The 19,103-nt window shown below is 45.7% G+C and overlaps 1 long non-coding RNA gene and 1 pseudogene across 1 annotated transcript; one reads left to right on the top strand and one right to left on the bottom strand.

Annotated features, from left to right (window-relative positions):
* The first annotated feature begins 2,337 nt into the window (after positions 1-2,337).
* Positions 2,338-5,989, top strand: LOC103680251. The gene is made up of 3 exons (XR_573083.2): positions 2,338-3,356; positions 3,451-3,563; positions 3,940-5,989. It is a non-coding gene; the product is annotated as an uncharacterized LOC103680251 (long non-coding RNA).
* A 7,509-nt stretch (positions 5,990-13,498) lies between these two features.
* LOC103680250 lies at positions 13,499-16,437 on the bottom strand (annotated as a pseudogene).
* Between the last annotated feature and the right edge of the window lie 2,666 nt (positions 16,438-19,103).

Below are 19,103 nucleotides of genomic sequence, written 5' to 3'. Positions count from 1 at the left end.
ATTAAAGCGAACAGATTTACCTCTGGGCTTTGAGAGCTGATGCTCCTCCCGGCAAAGCCCCCAGGCCGCTGGGTCATCAGCATCTTACGAACCAGAGCAGACGTCCAACCCCATCAACCACGGGGCCCTTTTAAACATTTCTGCTTCATCCGTGCTCTCCGACCATCATCTTCTTTGTGACGCCTGTAGTTAATGACGCTTAGTTTACCTGTGCGGTTGGAGCAGGTTTGGAGGGCCGACTGGGACGTCCCAAAAAGCAGCGGCGAAGCGGTGCTGGGACGCTCCTGGCACGAGCTCCCGGCCGGCCGTCTCTTCGAACGCATGACCCGGGCAGGTTTCCAGCCCGTGGAGGCGTATCCTAGTGCGGCTGCTACCAGGGCCGGCCAGCCATTCCTGCCGGAGTCGTAGCGTCTCCAGGGGAAGGAGGCGGGAGGGAGACACGTGCAGCTGGATCGGCTCAGTGTAAATGACGGTTTAAAGCAGACAAGGTGCTCCTGAGGGGGTGTAGGGGAGGTCTGATACTATTGTCTGCAGTTTCGCGTGCTTGGAAACGGCATTAGAATTGGTACTTCATCTTTTTAAAGTGTTTTATTTGTAAGAAATATTTAAGTAATCTCAGCATGAATGTTGGGCTCGAACTCACGACCCCAAGATCAAGAGTTGCACAATTTCCTTCCGACTGACAGCCAGGGGCCCCTAAAATTTATATTTTGTTTTATTTCATTTTTTAAAGATTTTATTTATTTATTTGAGAGAGAGAGACAAGCGGGGGTGGAGGCAGAGAGAGAGGGAGAAGCAGGCTCCCTCAGCAGGGAGCCTGACGTGGGTGGGATCCCAGGACCTGAGATCATGACCTGAGCCAAGTACGCAGATGTGTTTGCCACCCAGGTGCCCCTAAAATTTGTATTTTAATGAGCAAATGTTAAACAGTGCTCTTTGAAATTATAATTGTTCAAACTAAAAAAATATTGTGGGTGAAATACAGCGTTAAAGATGAAGCCCTGAAGAGTAGAATAAGACACAGGTCACACCCGATAGTAAATAAAAGAGCAAAAGAGCCATTTCTTGGTGCCGAGACTGTGAAACCCCTGGGAGGGCGTGGTTGTCCCAGGGGTGGGGCGCTGGGACTTTCAGACACCAGCGTGGGTGGCGGGCGCTGGAAGTTCGAGCCCTTCGTTTCACGCTCTAGCTCCTCCGTGGCTTTGTCCTCAGCCCAACGTGCAGGCTCAGGACGCGCTCATCCCGTGTGGACGACCGCATGAGAGGAGTCCGGTGGCACAACGAGAGGCACAGGAGGCGGCTGAATGCGGACGGGGAAGCGAAATTATCCTCTTGTTTGGAGTCATGTGGGGATTAGGATACCTGTGTTTGAGGGGGAAAGATGCTTTCAAAATGGGGTAATTTCCAGACTAAAAATTTTCCTAGGGCCGTAGCAGCAAGAACCGTGGAATGAAAGTCAGTAAGACCAGAGTCCTGACCGTGAGGGTGGTCAGTATTTTGAAAGATGAAAAGCACGGGGGCCACCCTGTGGAATACAGGGAAGGGAGCCGTCTAGGGAGCTTCGCTGGTGCCCTGGAAGCTGGCCCCACACACAGACGGCAGAAGGGACCAAAGAGGGACGGCCACTCCAGGTGGTAGGTGACAATTTTAATAGTGAAGGGAACTTACACAGCCCGGTCTTGGGCAGCACCAAGACACAGGGGTCCCTGATCCGCCCTCCAAACCTCCTGAGTTTATGAAGAGGTGCTAACGGGGCTCAGGCAGGTTTTCCAGCATCGCCTCACTGCCTCAAGGCCGTGTCCTGAGCAGCCGCTGGGAGTGGGAAAGGCCCGCAAATCCACGTTCAAGGTCAGGAGAAACGATGAGAGCCTCTGAGCGCCCAGGTGCAGCTCAGGGAAGTCCGGGTCACCGGTGTTTGTGTTTGAGAGCCGGAGAGCATGAGCGAGCGCAGGCGGGAGGGGAAGAGGGAGAGGGAGGAGGGACTCTTAAACAGGCTCCCTGCTCAGCGCAAAGCCGACACAGGGGAGGGGGCTCCATCTCACGACTCTGAGATCAGGACCTGAGCCTAAACCCAGGCGCCCCGGCGGTCACATCTTTTTTATTTTATTTTGTTTTGTTTTATTTTATTTTATTTTTATTGTGAGAGAGAGAGAGAAAGCACAAGCAGGGGGAGGGGCAGAAGGAGCTGGAGAAGGAGGCTCCCGTCTGAGTAGGAAGCCTGGTGGGGGACTTGATCCCAGGACCCCAGAATCACAATCTGAGCCGAAGGCAGACGCTTAATCTACTGAGTCATCCAGGTGCGCCCTCCTCTCCTTTTAAAAACATTTTGTTTATTGATTTGAGAGACAGAGAGCAAGAGCTAGAGGGAGACCACGAGCAGGGGGAGTGGTCTCATCTTCTTGATCACGTTCCCCAACGAGTCCTTGATGTGCCTTTGGGTGTCCCTTTCACGCCGGATTACAGCTTGGATGCTGAACCGTGTTTTTTCCACAGGGAAGGTAGGAAACTTTTTTCTGCCAGCTGCTTGGCTACCCCCGATCTTCTTGTTAATTGCCAGCAATTGTCCTTAATCATCTAAAGAGAATGATGGTGATTTGCACGAGGGATGAAATTAGCTCCTCACGGGCAATGCCCAGGCTCTCCATGCAGGGGGTCACCAAGACTCCAGCTGACAGGGTAAGGGCACCTCTGTGGGGAGATGGAGTCCAGGAACCCCGTCCCTGTAACTATGGCTCGTCCCAACACTCCCCTGCACAGAGCTCTGGAGCAAAGACGGGCCAGGTGAGTGCTTCCTTCCGTTCGGGGCAAAGCCCAGGAGAGCGGGAACCTGGGGATGTGGCTGTCGCCAGCATGCATTGGCAGGACGCATGCCAGCCCTGCCTCACTCTGAGCATCGCCTCTGTGCCCCAGCTGGGTGGACGTGTGCGCAGGGAGCGCAGTGGGGTTTCCAGAGGGGTCACAGGAGCCCTTACTGGGCACAAGATTCACGTCAGACCTTTGGCCGGTGAGGAAGGTTCTATGGGATTCACCGGGGCTACAGTAAACCCAGCACCCTGGAGAGCAGGGGGAACTGCAGGTCATTATAATTCAAAGGAGAGACCAGCATAAACTTGCTGCATTTCCTGCTGCTGCTGTTGGAGGTGACGAGGGACAGCAGGACGTGCTGCTTCTCCCTGTGTCCAGACACTCGGGCTCCAGTATCTCTCAGTGGATCAGGAGTCAATGCCTCACCCCCGCTCAGTGTGGGGGGAAGGGCGAGGATACAGGAGTGAAGAAACAAACAGGGACGTGCTGATGGAGAATGGCCATCAGCTGTCTGCGAGCAGGTGCCCTCGGGCGGGCTGGAGCCTGCGAAGGTGTGAGTCCTGGGAGGTGATGGGGGGAGGGGCTTCCAGGAGGAGGAGGAACGTGCATTGTGGGAAGTGAAAACAAGTCTCTGGTTCTTTCTAGGGAAGTGAATTCAGCTGACTGCAGGAAGGAAAGGGGCGAGGACGGGCGAGGAGTGGGAGACGCAGCTGGCTGCCTGAGCACGAAGGTTGTCCCCCCTCACGTTCCTGCCACTGGTGAGTAGCAAGACGAGAGTCTTTTCCAGAAGCCAGCTCTGGGTTGCAGCAACTGTTTCTATTGTTTTTCTGGTTTCTGTTTCATTATTTCTGCTCTGACATTTGTTATTTCCTTCCCTCTAAGTACTTTGGGCTGAGTTAGTTCTGTTTTTAGTTCCTTGAGGTATAAGCTGAGGTGGTTTATTGAGACCATTGTTTCTTCGTCTTCCTCTTCTCCCTCTCCTCCTTCTCCTCCTTTTTTAATTATTATGTTAGTCACCATACAGTACCTCATTAGTTGTTGATGTAGTGTTCCATGATTCATTGTTTGCGTATAACACCCAGTGCTCCATTGCCCCTTTGGTTCCTTTTTTTTTTTTTTTTTTTTTTTTTTAAGATTTTAAGTAATCAATACACCCAACATGGGGCTTGAACTTACAACCCGGAGATCAAGCGTTATGCTCCACGGACTGAGCCAGCCAGGCGCCGAGATCTTTCTTTTTTCTTAAGGTAAGCGTTTATCGCTATCAACATTCCTCTTACACTGGTTTTGCTGAATTCCGTACGTTTAGTGTGTTGTTTCCACTTATGCTTGTCTCGAAATATTTCTTGGTTTCCCTTTGATTTCTTCTTTGCCCCCACGGGTTGTGCAGGTGTGCGTTGTTGAATCCACGCATATTTGTGAATTTTCCTGTTTTCCTGCTGTTACTAATTACCAGTTTCATGTCCTTGTGGTCAGAAAAGATACCTGATACGATGTCAGTCTTCGTAAATCTTCGTAAATCTGTTAAGACGTGTTTTGGGACCTAACGTATGATGCTTCCTGGTGCGTACTCTGTGGACGCGGGTCGACTCTGCCGCTGCTGGGTCGGGGGGGTCACGATGTCTGTAGGTCGAGGTGGTCTCCAGTGCGTTTGGGGGCAATGCTTCCTAACTGATGCTCTGTCTGCTGAGCTGTCCAGTGTCGAAACTGGAGGTATTGCTCATATTTTAAATAAATAGAATAGAAATAAATAGAATACATAGAAATAGAATAGAAAAGGGCCCCTCTATCTTTGTTTAACTTGATGCAACAGGTGGAGAGAGAAAATTCTAGTAAGATGAACTCTGGTTCGCTTCCAAGTCCCACAAAACCGTGTGAGTGTTGGAACACAGCCAGTCTGCTGTTCCCGTTTTACGTGTCCTTGTTCTTCCCTTGAATCCCTGCAGCGGTAGGTGATCAAAACAAGGAAACAACACTTATCATAAAGATAATTCCTCCCACCGCTTCACGAGAGCTTTGCTCTAGCCATCGTGACCCATAACTGACGTGAAATCCACTTGGCATATCCGCGTGAGGCTTCCGAGTGGAGTTCTGTGTTAACGCAAACTTGGCTTTTCGTGAGGAAGCAGCTGCACAGAGAGGTGGCGCTCCCCAGGTGCGACTGCGCTCCTGAGTGGACGGTTGTGACACAGTCAGAGCTTTCAGGACGCAGAGGATGGAATCTTCGTCCGCTCAAGGATTCAGCCTCTGACCCCAGGTTCCGCAGCCATTCCCACGTCACTGATGAGAGCACAGGTTCTCAGAGCTCGAGGGTCTGTCCTAAACCCCAGCACCACTAACTGTCATTGAGCAGAGGGGAAGAGCAGACCCGTACTGGGGGAGTCCAAAGCCGATGGTCACAAGCTACTTCCTACGCTGTTTCCTGTCTTGTCTACACAACAGTCCCCTAACATGGACCCAGTTTTCCCAAAGAGCAGGAAAGTTTAGTAACTCAGATGTTTTCCCTCAATATCATTTGTTTTCTGACAGCGGCGTCTGAATCCTACAGGAACGGTTAGGATCGTTGCCTTTGGAAGACTTCACACCTTTAACGGAATGAGTCCGTCTTTCTCCTGTATGTCACAGAACCTTCTTTTCCACTCATACGGGCTCAGACGAGTCTCTATTTTAATGGGCCACCTGAATGCGCTATGGTTGCTTTCGAGCTCAGGCAACCACTTTAGTCGGTTCTGGATTTTATAAATGCGAATCAAGAGTCAGACAAGTGTGGGAACTCAAGAACTCAGATGTGAAGCCGTCGCATGGTTTAATGATAGAAGGGTTTTACTAGCTTTACTGAGGCGAATTGACTCATACAATTCTGTATAGTGAAGGTGTACAGCTTGATGATTTTTTAAAATTTTGGTTAACATACAGTGTGACACTGGTTTCGGGACTAGAATTCAGTGATCAGTTACATTCAACACCCAGCGCTCCTCACAGGAAGTGCCCTCTTGATCGGCTGTTCTGAGTAGTGTTTACTTTTTCGTGTGGACTGAGGTGAGTGGGAGACCACTTTGAAAAGCTCTCCAGGAACTGACTTCTCAACCGGTTAGAATCGCTGGAAGTATTAACAACTAGAATTCTTCGGTCACTGGGGATATCTTCTATAATAAATAGAATATCTGAAGACATTTTATTTATTTTTTATTTTATTGTTATATTACTCACCATACAGTACATCATTAGCTTTTTTAAATTTTTTTTATTATATTATGTTAGTCACCATACAGTACATCCCTGGTTTTTGATGTAAAGTTCCATGATTCATTGTTTGCGTATAACACCCAGTGCTCCACGCAATACGTGCCCTCCTTACTACCCATCACCAGCCTATCCCATTTCCCCACCCCCCTCCCCTCTGAACCCCTTGGTTTGTTTCCCGGAGTCCATAGTCTCTCATGGCTCCTCTCCCCCCTCTGCTTCCCCCCCTTCATTTTCCTCTTCCTTCTCCTAATGTTCTCCCAGTTATTTCTTATGTTCCACAAATAACTGAAACCATATGATAATTGTCTTTCTCTGCTCGACTATGTCACTTAGCAAAATCCCCTCCAGTTCCATCCATGTCGATGCAAATGTTGGGTAATCGTGCTTTCTGATGGCTGAGGAATATTCCATTGTATGTATGGACCAAATCTTCTTTATCCATTTGTCTGTTGAAGGGCATCTCGGCTCCTTCCACAGTTTGGCTATTGTGGACATGGCTGCTATGAACATTGGGATACAGGTGCCCCTTCTTTTTACTACATCTGTATCTTTGCGGTAAATACCTGGTAGTGCAATTGTTGGGTCATAGGGTAGCTCTATTTTTAACTTTTTGAGTGACCTCCATACTATTTTCCAAAGTGGCTGTACCAACTTGCATTCCCACCAGCAGTGTAAGAGGGATTCCCTTTCTCCACATCCTCACCAACACTTGTTGTTTCCTGCCTTGTTAGTTTTTGCCATTCTAACGTGTAAGGTGGTATCTCAATGTGGTTTTTGACTTTTTTTTAATTGGCTAAATTTTACAAAACTGAGCCTGACTGCAGTACTTTTAGCTCATCTCGAATGATATATATTATGATAAGGAAGAACATGTAAATAATCTAGATACTTGTTTTTATAAAATCTGAGTTGATCAGCAGTTATATTGCTTATTATTACTACATAGCAATTATTGCTAAATAGGAAGCCCTGGACTTTACAAACGTGCTGCCTGCACTTCCGTTTTGATTTGAATTTCCCTGATGGCTAATGATTAACATTTTTTCATGTGTCTGTTACCCATTTGTATGTCTTCATTGGAAAAGTGTCTGTTCATATCTTCCGCCCATTTTTTAACTGGGTTATTTGTTTTTTGGGTGTTGAATTTGAGAAGTTCCTTATATATCTTGATACTTGCCCTTTATCTGTAGTGTCATTTGCAAATATCTTCTCCCATTCCGTGGGCTGCCTCTTTGTTTTGTTGACTGTTTCCTTTGCTGTGCAGAAGCTTTTTATCTTGATGGAGTCCCAAAAGTTCATTTTAGCTTTTGTTTCCCTTGCCTTTGGGGATGTGTCTTGAAAGAAGTTGCTGTGGCCAGTGTTGAAGAGGTTACTGTTTATGTTCTCCTCTAGGATTTTGATGGGTTCCTGTCTCACATTGAGGTCTTCCATCCATTTAGAGTTTATCTTTGTGTATGGTGTGAGAGAGTGGTCGAGTTTCATTCTTTTGCATGTAGCTGTCCAATTTTCCCAGCACCATTTATTGAAGAGACTGTCTTTTTTCCACTGGACGTTTTTTCCTGTTTTGTCAAAGATTAGGTGACCATAGATTTGAGGTCCATAATGGGCTCTCTATTCTGTTCCATTGATCTGTGTGTCTGTTTTTGTGCCAGTACCATGCTGTCTTTGTGATCACAGCTTTGTAGTACAGCTTGAAATCAGGGAACATGATGTCCCCAGCTTTGTTTTTCTTTTTCAACATTTCCTTGGTGAAACTGTGTCTTTTCTGGTTCCGTACAAATTTTAGGATTGTTTTTCCAGCTCTTTTAAAAATGCTATTGGTATTTTGATCAGGATGGCGTTGAAAGTATAGATTGCTCTGGGTAGCACAGACATTTTCACAATGTTTATTCTTCCAATCCATGAGCATGGACTGTTTTTCCATCTCTGTGTCTTCTACAATTTCTTTCATCTCTTTGGTTAGGTTTATTACAAGGTATCTTGTGGGTTTTGCTGCTATTATAAATGGAATCGATTCCCTAATTTCTCTTTCTACACTTACATTGTTAGTGTATAGAAAAGCAACACTTGTCTGTGCATTGATTTCTGTATCCTGCCACATTACTGAATTGTTGTATGAGTTCTAGTAATTTGGGGGTGGAGTCTTCTGGATTTTCCATAGAAAGTATCCTGTCATCTGCAAAGAGAGAGTTTGACTTCTTCCTTGCCAATCTGAATACCTTTTATTTCTTTTTGTTGTCTGATTGCTGATGTTAGGACTTCTAGTACTATGTTGAACAACAGTGGTGAGATTGGGCATCCTTGTCCTGTTCTTGATCTTAAGGGAAAAGCTCTCCATTTTTCTGCATTGAGAATTTTATTGGCTGTGGGCTTTTCATAGATGGTTCTTATGAAATTTGGGATGTTCCCTTTATCCTACCCTCTAAAGAGTTTTCATCAGGAAAGGATGCTGTACTTTGTCAAATGATTTTTCTGCATCAGTTGAGAGGATCATATGGTTCTTGTTCCTTCTTTTGTTAATGTGTTCTATCATAAGGATTGATTTGCGAATGTTGAACCACCCTTGCATCCCAGGAATAAATCCCACCTGGTCCCGATGGATAATCATTTTACTCTACTGTTGGATCCTATTGGCTAGGATTGTGTTGAGAATTTTGGTGTCCATATTCATCAGGGATATCGGTCTGTTATTCTCCTTTTTGATGGGCTCTTTGCCTGGTTTGGGGATCAAGGTAATACTGGCCTCACAGAATGAGTTTGGTAGTTTTCCTTCTGCTTCTATTTTTTGAAACAGCTTCAGGAGAATAGGTATTATTTCTTCTTTGAATGCTTGGTAGAATTTCCCAGGGAATCCATCAGGCCCTGGACACTTGTTTTTTGGGAGGTGTTTTTTTTTTTTTTTAATTGTTGAACAAATGACTAGTATTTCAAAGAACAGATTTGGGGAAGCATTTTTTTTTTTTTAAGATTTTTTATTTATTTGACAGACAGACAGCAAGAGAGGGAACACAAGCAGGGGGAGCAGGAGAGGAAGAAGCAGGCTTCCAGCAGAAGAACCTGATGTGGGGCTTGATCCCAGAATGCCAGGATCATGCCCTGAGCCGACAGCAGACGCTTAACAAATGAGCCACCCAAGTGCCCCAGTTACGGGAGGTTTTTGATCACTGCTTCAGTTTTGTTACTGGTTATTGGTCTATTCAGGTTTTCAGTTTCTTCCTGTTTCAGTCTTGGTAGTTTATAGGTTTCCAGGAAGGCATCCATTTCTTCCAGGTTGCTTAATTTATTGGCATATAGTTGTTGATAATAATTTCTAATAATTGTTTCCATTTCCTTGGTGTTAGTCGTGATCTCTCCCCTTTCATTCATAATTTTATTAATTTGTGTCCTTTCTCTCTTTTTAAAATTTTTTATTATGTTAGTCACCATACAGGACATCATTAGTTTTGGATGTAGTGTTCCATGATTCATTATTTGCGTATAACACCCAGTGCTCCATGCAATACGTGCCTTCCTTAATACCCATCACTGGGCTAGCCCAATCCCCCACCCCACTCCCCTCTGAAACCCTCCTTTCTCTTTTCTTTTGGATAAGTCTGGCCAGTGGTTTATCGATCTTATTAATGCTTTCAAAGAACCAGCTTCCAGTTTCGTTGACCTGCTCTACTGTATTTCTGGTTTCTAATTCATTGATCTCTAATCCTGCTTATTTCTCTTCTCCTGCTTGGCTTAGACTTTATTTATTGTTCTTTCTCCAAATCTTTAAGGTGTAAAGTTAGCATGTGTATTCAGGATTTTTCTATTTTTTTGAGTGAGGCTTGGATGGCTATGTATTTCCCCCTTAGGACTGCCTTTGTGGTACCCAAAGGTTTTGGACCGATGTGTTTTCATTCTCATTGGCTTCCATAAATTACTTAAGTTCTTTAATTTCCTGGTTGACCCCAACATTCTTTTTTTTTAATTTAATAATATTTTTTGTTATGTTAGTCACCATACAGTACATCCCTTGTTTTTGATGTAAAGTTCCATGAGACCCCAACATTCTTAAGCAGGATGGTCCTTAGTTTCCAAGTGTTTGAATTCTTTCCAAATTTTTTCTTGTGATTGAATTCCAGGTTCAAAGCATTGTGGTCTGAGAATATGCAGGGAATAATCTGTCTTTTGGTATCGGTTGAGACCTGATTTATGACCCCGTATATGGTCTATTCTGGAGAAAATTCATGTGCATTCGAGAAGAATGAGTATTCTGTTGTTTTAGGGTGGAACATTCTGTATATATCTATGAGGTCCATCTGGTCCAGTATATCATTCAAAGCTCTTGTTTTTTTTTTTTTTTTTTTTTGTTGTTGTTGTTGATTTCCTGCTTCGATGATCTGTCTATTGCTGAGAGTGGAGTGTTGAGGTCTCCTACTATTAATGTATTATTATCTATATGTCTCTTTATTTTGGTTAACAAATTGCCATATGTAGTTGGCCGCTCCCATGTTGGGGGCATAGATATTTACAATTGTTAGATCCTCTTGCTGGATATACCACTTAAGAATGATATAGTGTCCTTCTGTATCTTTAACTACAGTTTTTAGTTTAAAATCTAATCTCTCTGATATGAGAATTGCTACCCCAGCTTTCTTTTGAGGTCCGTTGGCATGAAAAATGGTTCTCCATCCCTTCATTTTCAGTCTGGATGTATCTTTAGGTTCAAAATGAGTCTCTTGTAGATAGCGTATGGATGGTTCATGTCTTTTTATCCAATCTGCAACCCTGTGGTGTTTCATGGGAGCATTTAGGCCATTCACGTTGAGAGTGGTTATTGAAAGATATAATTTTATTGCCATCATGTTGCCTGTGAAGTCCTTGTTTCTATAGATTGTCTCTAAATTTCTGTTCTGTATCACTCTTGGGGTCTTTTTACTTTTATAGACCCCCCCTTAATATTTCTTGTAAGGCTGGCTTGGTGGTCACCTATTCTTTCAGTATCTGCTGGTCTTGGAAGCTCCTTGTCTCTCCATCCATTCTGAAGGACAGCCTTGCTGGATTAAGTATCCTTGGCTGCATGTTCTTCTCACTTAGTGCTCTGACTATGTCCTGCCAGCCCTTTCTGGCTTGCCAGGTCTCTGTGGACAGGTCTGACATTATTCTGATGTTCCTCCCTGTGCACGTAAGAAATCTCTTCCCCTTTGCCGCTTTCAAGATTGTTTCCTCGGATCTAAGTTTGGTGAATTGTACTGTTACATGTCGTGGTGTTGGTCTGTTCTCATTGATCTTGGGAGGGGTCCTCTCTGCCTCTTGGACATGATTGCTTGTTTCCTTCCCCAGATTAGGCAAGTTCTCAGCTATGATTTGCTCAAACATACCTTCTAGACCTTTCTCTCTCTCTCTCCCCCCTCAGGGATCCCTATAATTCTGACATTAGAGCATTTCATGGTGTCATTAATCTCTCTCAGTCTGATTCCTTGGGCTTTAATCTGTTTTTCCCATGCCACCTCAGTTTCTTTCTTTTCTATCATCTTATCTTCTAGCTCACGAATCCGTTCTTCTGCCTCGTTTACCCTGGCAGTCAGAGTATCCAGTTTAGACTGCATTTCATTCATAGTATTTTTAAGTTCAGCCTGATTAGAATCTCTAAGGGCAGAAATGAGATCTATATTGTCACTGATGTTTTTCTCAAGCCTAGGTAACGACTTCATAATTGTTACTCTGAAGTCTATTTCTGACATCTTGGTTATATCCATATCCATTAGTTCTGTGGCAGGAGCCACAGTCTCTGATTCTTTCCTTTGTTGGGGGCTCCTCCTCTTGGTCATCCTGTTGAGGGGTGGTTGAGGGAATGTACAGAGTCCAAAGTATTAACCACAATCCAAGCAAGATTCACCTGTTTTATAGGGACCTATGTCCTCCTCTAGTTCTTCCAACCTGCCCTCTGGGGGAGGGCCTGCCGCGCTGTTACTCAGGCGACCCTGTTTGGGCAGAGTTGCCCTGCCTCCTGTCAGGGGGCTCAGTGAAAACCGTTTTTTTTTTTTTTTTAATTGCGTTTTTTTTTAAATTCTTTTGTTCTCTGGCGGCTTTCCACATCTCTTCTGAGAGTGAGAGCAGAAGTGACCGCATCCAAACCTCTGTCTCAGAACAGAGAGATCGCAGTCTGCTCTTCACTGAGCTCTCCAGGCCACACTGTCTCCGTTTCTGTCTGCCTGTGCTGCTAAACACCACAGCGTCTCCTGTCGTGCGCCCCACAGCAACACTCCTAGCGGTGGAACCCAGGGCTGGGCATGTCTCTGCCCTTGGTGCTCCTAAAACCGCAAGCTGCCCCCGGTGAGCGTGCATGCGCCCGCAGCTCCTGGATCCTGTGTGGGGGCTGCACTAAAGTCCCTTCCCCGCTGCTCCCGGTCTGTGAGTCTGTGCTGGGTCCCCAGGGTGGGACGCTGTTGGCTCCGGTGTTATATCACCTTCCCAGTGCCAGCTTATGGCAGCTCCCTCCCCCTTCTATTTCTCTTCCCATATCTGTGTGCAGAATCACAGCTCCCCCCTTCATACCTCGGGACCATCAGAGATGTTCTGTTTGTAGAGATCCAGGTATATATTCTTACATCTCAGGCTGATTTCGTGGCTGTTCAGAATGGCTTGGTAGATACCCAGGTAAATTCAGGGGACCGGTTGAAATAGGGTCCCCTACTTCTCCGCCATCTTTTTTCAGCTCCCCCGATAATAATTTTTTAAATGATTGGAGGAATTCAGCAATTGTGCCATCTTGTTCTGGGTTTTTCATTTTTAGATCTTTGATTACTGATTTAATCCTCTTGCTGGTTATAGATATGTTTAAATTTTCTTTTGGAGTCAGTCTTTGTAGGTCTCTAGGAAATTACTGATTTCTTCTAGGTTATCCAATTTTTTTGGCAAAAAATTGTTCCTTCTATTTTCTTGTAATCCTTTTTATTTCTGTGACATCAGTTGTAATGTCCTCACTTTAATTTCTGAGTTTGCTTATTTCTCTTTTCAAAAAACCCACTCATTGCTGGGCTTTCTCTTCTGTTTTGATTATATCTGCTCTCATCTTTATTTTCTTTCTCCTGCTAAATTTGAATTTAGTTTGTTGTAATTTTTATAGTTCCTTGAGGTGTAAAGTTAGGTTATTTACTGATTTCTTTCTCTTTTTTACTGTAGATGCTTATCACTATGCACTCGCTTCTTAGTACTGCTTTTGCTGCATTCCAATTTTTTTTTTTTTAAGATTTATTTATGAGAGAGCGAGAGAGCGTGCGCGCAAGCAGGGGGAGTGGCAGGCCGAGGGAGAGGGAGCAGTAGCTTCCCTCCTGAGCAGGGAGCCTGACATGGGCTCCATCCCAGGACCCTGGGATCATGACCTGAGCTGAAGGCAGATGCTTAACTGACTGAGCCACCCAGGCGCTCCTGTGGCATCCTATAAATTTTGATATGTTGTGTTTTCATTTTCTTTCGTTTTAAATTTTTATTTAAATTCTAGCAAGTTAACATACAGTGCAATATTGGTTTCAGGAGTAGAATTCAGCGATTTGTCACGTAAATACAACAACCAGTGTTCATCACAAGTGCCCTCCTTAATCCCCCTCAGCCATCTAGCCCATCCCCAGCGTTTTCATTTTCATTTCTCATGGTATTTTAAAAAATTCTCTTTTGTTTGAATTTTTTTCCAAGAGTGGTTTAATTTCCTCCTATTTGTGAATTTCCCAGCTTTTTTGTTACTGATTGCTTCTTTTATTCCACTGTGGTCAGAAAAGATACCTGGTAGGGTTTCAATCCTCCGAAATGTTTAATGCTTGTTTTGTGATATAATCTGGGATCCGTCATGGAGAATGTTCTATGTACAGTGGAGAAGTGTGTATCTGGTCAGTGGGCAATGTGATCAATGTTGGCTCCACTTGGTCTGTAGTGTTGTTCACGTTTGCTGTGTCCTTACTGCTGTTCTGTCTGGGTGTTCTCTCCGTAATTGAAAGTGGGCTGCTGGAGTCACTAATGCTCTGTTGCTGTGTATTTCTCCGTTCAGATCAGTGTTTGCTCTATAGATTTAAGCCCTCTGGGCCCTCTGGTGCTGAATGCATAGATGCCCGTCATTGTAATATCCGCCCGGTAGACTGACCCTATTACTATGTAGTCAGCTTCTTTGTCTGTATGACAGTTTTTGAATTTAAAATCTACTTTATCTGGTAAAAATACAGCCACCCTTTCTCTCTCTTCGTTCCCACTTGCATGGAGTGTCTACGTGTGTCTTTAAATCTTCAGTGGGTCTCTTAACACAGCACATAGTTGGATCTTATTTTTTATTTTTTGACAGATTTGTGCCTATTTATTGGCACAGGGACCTATGGAACCAAGACCCTTCCCTCTCCTCCCTCCTCCCTGTAAAAATAAACTCTATCCTTGCCTCTCCCTGCTCTGTCTGCTTTTCTGCTTGGGCCAGGGAGCATCAGCCAGCCCCTAAGACTTGTGCCCCCAGACAGGAAGAACCAGCACCCCGTGCATACACGCCACACACACTTCGCCTCTGAGCCCAGGGACGCTAGGAGGCAGCAGGAGGCCTTGCAGAGGCCCTCGGGCTTCCACGAAGAGCTGAGCACAGCTGGTCAGTGCAGGTTGGCAGCGGTATTGGGAGCAGCAGTGTGAGGGGCATGGGGTGGGGGTAGCTGCTGAGAGTGGGGCTGAAAGGGGCTGAGTCCACTGAGTGGGCCTCAGGGAGAAGCAGGGGAGGCAACCACCCATGCCCTGTGTGGTCAGAGTGGGGCAGGGACAGGAACCCCCAAAGCCACCAGTCAAATGATCTTAGGACTAGAGGAGGCAGACTCCTTCCTGTGGGAGCTGGTGCCCCCTGCCCAGGCCTCCTGCAGGCAGGGCGACCTGGAAGGATATGACCGTGAATGGTGGGGGCTCTGCTGGAGGTAGGGGTACACCCAAAGCAGAGGCACAGTGTGGTGTTTGAGGGAGGACTGGGACTTGCATCACTAACGGTGTGGAGGGGCTGGACCCTGCCCAGAGGGCATCTGCCTTCTCTAAACCTGGAACAGCTAAGCTTGCTGGGCAAGCCACCCCAGGTCCTGGCAACGGCCAGCCATTCCTCCCCAGCCCCAGGTCTGCCACACCTCGCACAGCTGTCCTAGGTTCACAGGGGAGCCAACAGGGCCGCTGAAGTGCTGCAGGAAGTCACGGGATTTGGGGAGAGCGCCTAGCACGAGGGGTCGGTCACCAGCCCCTCGTGAGAGCTTTCGGGTGTGCAGACTGAGCACCACACCTGGCCAAACCCCACAAAGATAGAGCTGGTGACGGGCGAGCCCCACGGGGGCAATCGCTGCTCCTCCCTGTGCTCAGCCATGCTCTGCAAGTGCCGCAGGCAGCCTGAGCTCCCTGCTGCCGGTGATGTTCTCCCCCAGCAGCTGGGGGCGCTGAGCCTCCTCCAGGTGGTACTGATGGCTCCTCCATGCAGGTCGTGTGACTCTGGAAGGCTGCCACAGCTTCCCTTCCTCGTCATATTCACCCCCTGGGTCATCAAAGGTGTCCACTCATGGCCCATCACCATGCCGATGCCACCGAAGTTCAGGGCGTTGGGGTGGTTATGGCTGTAGAAGGGGGGCGGCAGGATGCTGGCAGGGAAGATGATTTCATTCTGGTTGGAAGGTGCTAGGCATTCACTGTCTGGGGCTCATGCTCCACTGGTCCTGGATGGGAGGCTTGGGCTGCTGATCAGCCATCACTTTGGCACAGAAATTGAGCAAATTCAACACATTCTGGAAGGAATCTTCAGAGACTTCCTGCCCATCATAAACATCAACCAGCTCTTTGGGCTCCGGGATGAAGTCCAGGAAGCCAATCATATCATAGATGGGTCTGCTTTCTCCTTGGCTGCCTGGTGGGTCTTCTCATCCATCCAAACGAGCTGCCCCAGGGCCTCCCCAAGGCGGTGCAGAGGTCACCGATCATCCCCTTAGCAATTACCTTGCTTTGCCAATCAAATTCGGCTCACAAAGCGGGAGCCCAAGGCGAAGCTAAGTGCGGCATCCGTGTTGGAGACACAGGCTGCCGCCCCGGAGTGCAGGACTTCTTGGTGCCACGGAGGGCCTCCAGCAGCTTCTTTGTGCAGACTCACAGCAGTGGTCCAGGCTCCAGGTCATCTTCTGCACCAGGTAATTGTTCAGGATGCTGGGCTCTGTGTGGTTGATGAGCTCTGACACTTGCTGCCAAAAATCTGTCCCATACACCACCATGGGCTCAGAGTCCCCCAGCTCCTGTGGTGACAGCAGGAAAGACACTCCAGCCAGTTCATGGAGGGTGCCAGGACCTGCAATTCCGCAACGCTCATAGTTGGATCAGATTTTAATTTTTTTTATTATGATATGTAAGTCATCATACAGTATATCATTAGCTTTTGATGTAGCGTTCCATATTCCTTGTTTGCGTATAACACCCAGGGCTCCAGGCAATACGTGCCCTCCTTACTACCCATCACCAGCCTATCCCAGTCCCCCACCCCTCCCCTCTAAAACCCTCAGTTTGTTTCCTGGACTCCACAGTCTTTCATGGTTTGTCTCCCCCTCTGAATTACCCCCTTCATCTTTCCCTTCCTTCTCCTAATGTCCTCCCTGCTATTCCTTATGTCCCACAAATGAGTGAAACCATATGATAATTGGCTTTCTCTGCTTGACTTATTTCACTTAGCATAATGTCCTCCAGTCCCATCCATGTTGCCACAAATGTTGGGTATTCATTCTTTCTGATGGCTGAGTAATATTCCACTGTATATATGGACCACATTTTCTTTATCCAGTCATCTGTTGAAAGGCATCTCGGCTCCTTCCATGATTTAGCTATTGTGGACATTGCTGCTATGAACATTGGGGTGCATATGGCCCTTCTTTTCACTACATCTGTATCTTTGGGGTAAATACCCAGTAGTGCAATTCCTGGGTCATAGGGTAGTTCTATTTTTAACTTTTTGAGGGACCTCCACACTGTTTTCCACAGTGGCTGTACCAGCTTGCATTCCCACCAAGAGTGTAAGAGGGATCCCCTTTCTCCACATCCTCTCCAACATTTGTTGTTTCTTTCCTCGTCCATTTTTGCCATTCTAACTGGTGTAAGGTGATACTCAATGTGGTTTTGATTTGAATTTCCTTGATGGCTAATGATGTTGAAAATTTTTCATGTGTCTGTTAGCCATTTGTATGTCATCATTTGGAAAAGTGTCTGTTCATATCTTCTGCCCATTTTTTGATTTGATTATTTGTTTTTTTTTTAATATTTTTTATTATGTTAGTCACCATACAGTACATCCCTGGTTTTTGATGTAAAGTCCCATGATTCATTACTTGCATATAACAACCAGTGCACCATGCAATACGTGCCCTCCTTACTACCCATCACCAGCCTATCCCATTCCCCCCTCCCCCTCCCCTCTGAAGCCCTCAGTTTGTTTCTCAGAGTCCATAGTCTCTCATGCTTCATTCCCCCTTCTGATTACCCCCCTTTCTTTATCCCTTTCTCCTCCTACTGATCTTCCTACTTCCTATGTTCCATAGATTAGTGAAACCATATGATAATTGTCTTTCTCTGCTTGACTTATTTCACTTAGCATAATCTCCTCCAGTCCCGTCCATGTTGCAGCAAATGTTGAGAACTCGTTCTTTCTGATGGCTGAGTAATATTCCATTGTGTATATGGACCATATCTTCTTAATCCAGTCATCTGTTGAAGGGCATCTCGGCTCCTTCCACAATTTAGCTATCATGGACAATGCTGCTATGAACATTGGGGTGCATATGGCCCTTATCTTCACTACGTCCGTATCTTTGGGGTAAATACCCAGTAGTGCAATGGCTGGATCATAGGGTGGCTCAATTTTTAACTTTTTAAGGGACCTCCACACTGTTTTCCAGAGTGGCTGTACCAACTTGCATTCCCACCAACAATGTAGGAGGGATCCCCTTTCTCCACATCCTCTCCAGCAATTGTTGTTTCTTGGCTTGTCAACTTTGCCATTCTAACTGGCATAAGGTGGTATTTTAGTGTGGTTTTGATTTGAATTTCCCTGATGGCTAATGATTTTGAACATTTTTTCATGTGTCTGTTAGCCATTCGTATGTCTTCATTGGAAAAGTGTCTGTTCATATCTTCTGCCCATTTTATGATTTATTTTTCGTGTATTGAGATTGAGAAGTTCTTTGTAGATCTTGGATACCAGTCTTTTATCTGTAGTGTCATTTGCAAATATATTCTCCCATTCCGTGGGCTGCCTCTTAGTTTTTTTGACTGTTTCCTTGGCTGTGCAGAAGCTTTTTATCTTGATGAAGTCCCACAAGTTCATTTATCTTTTGTTTCTCTTGCCTTTGGAGATGTGTCATGAAAAAGATTGCTGTGGCCGATGTCATAGAGGTTGCTGCCTATGTTCTCCTCTAGGATTTTGATGGATTCCTGTCTCACATCGAGGTCTTTCATCCATTTAGAGTTTATCTTTGTGTATGGTGTGAGAGAGTGGTCAAGTTTCATTCTTTTGCATGGAGCTGTCCAATTTTCCCAGCACCATTGATTGAAAAGACTGTCTTTTTCCACTGGACGTTTTTTCCTGCTTTATCAAAGATTAGTTGCCCAAAGAGCTGAGGATCCATTTCTGGGTTCTCTATTCTGTTCCATTGGTCTATGTGTCTGTTTTTGTGCCAGTACCATGCTGTCTTTGTGATCACAGCTTTGTAGTACAGCTCGAAATCTGGCATGGTGATGCCCCCAGCTTTGTTTTTCCTTTTCAACAGTTCCTTGGCGATTTGGGGCCTTTTCTGGTTCCATACAAATTTAAGGGCTGTTTGTTCCAGTTCTTTGAAAAATGTCTTTGGTATTTTGATCGGGATAGCATTGAAAGTGTAGATTGCTCTGGGTAGCATGGACACTTTAACTATGTTAATTCTTCCGATCCATGAGCATGGAATATTTTTCCATCTTTTTGTATCTTCTTCAACGTCTTTCAAGATTGATTTGTAGTTTCTAGAATATAGATCCTTTACGTCTCTGGTTAAGTTAATTCCAAGGTAACGTATGATTTTTGG

This window comes from Ursus maritimus, unplaced genomic scaffold, assembly GCF_017311325.1.
Source record: "Ursus maritimus isolate PB19 unplaced genomic scaffold, ASM1731132v1 scaffold_19, whole genome shotgun sequence".
Classification (NCBI taxonomy): domain Eukaryota; kingdom Metazoa; phylum Chordata; class Mammalia; order Carnivora; family Ursidae; genus Ursus; species Ursus maritimus.
The sequence above is the reverse complement of the archived record's forward strand: the minus strand, read 5'-3'. Positions and strand labels throughout refer to the sequence as shown.